Below are 594 nucleotides of genomic sequence, written 5' to 3'. Positions count from 1 at the left end.
TGGGATGATCAGGCTGGGCTGTGACCACGCCTGGGCGCTTGTGGTTATCCTGCTCATTTTGCTCCTTTTTGGCTTCTTCTCCAGGAGCAGAGGGAGCCAGGGGAGAGATGGCTGTTGTTTTTGTCACCTCCTTTTTGGCTTCTTCTCCAGGAGCAGAGGGAGCCAGGGGAGAGATGGCTGTTGCTTTTGTCTCCTGTAGCAAGAGAGAAGCATGAGGGACAGGCCGTTACCTACCATTTCTAACCTCATTTCTCCTGGCATTTACAACCATGTCTTGTAAGGAGAACTCGTCAACTGTGTTAGCAATGGCATTCTCAGTTGCTCCAATCCCCTTAAAACGGGCCAATTCAACAGAACACTATATAGCTACAAATTTGATTTGCCTCCTTGGCTGCTATCGGCAAGCATCATTATCTCTGCAAAACGGAGCTTTTTTTTGTTGCAAGGTGTCAGCATTGGCTGTTCCTCCTTCACTCACTTGCTTTTGCAGAGCCCAAGGGAGCCGGTTAAGTTTCTCTCTGATGATTTTCATTTCGTCCTCCAGCCTCTTCTCCCTTGCCTTGTCCCCAGCCCCAGATTCCTGCAGCTCTGCCT

General features: G+C 49.7%; 1 long non-coding RNA gene across 1 annotated transcript; it reads right to left on the bottom strand.

Moving 5' to 3' along the window:
* Positions 1-19: 19 nt before the first annotated feature.
* LOC120496081 lies at positions 20-594 on the bottom strand. The gene is made up of 3 exons (XR_005626207.1): positions 479-594; positions 128-193; positions 20-61 (listed from the first exon to the last, which is right to left on the bottom strand). It is a non-coding gene; the product is annotated as an uncharacterized LOC120496081 (long non-coding RNA).

Source organism: Passer montanus, unplaced genomic scaffold, assembly GCF_014805655.1.
Source record: "Passer montanus isolate IOZ18808 unplaced genomic scaffold, ASM1480565v1 scaffold1129, whole genome shotgun sequence".
NCBI classification, from domain to species: domain Eukaryota; kingdom Metazoa; phylum Chordata; class Aves; order Passeriformes; family Passeridae; genus Passer; species Passer montanus.
The sequence above is the reverse complement of the archived record's forward strand: the minus strand, read 5'-3'. Positions and strand labels throughout refer to the sequence as shown.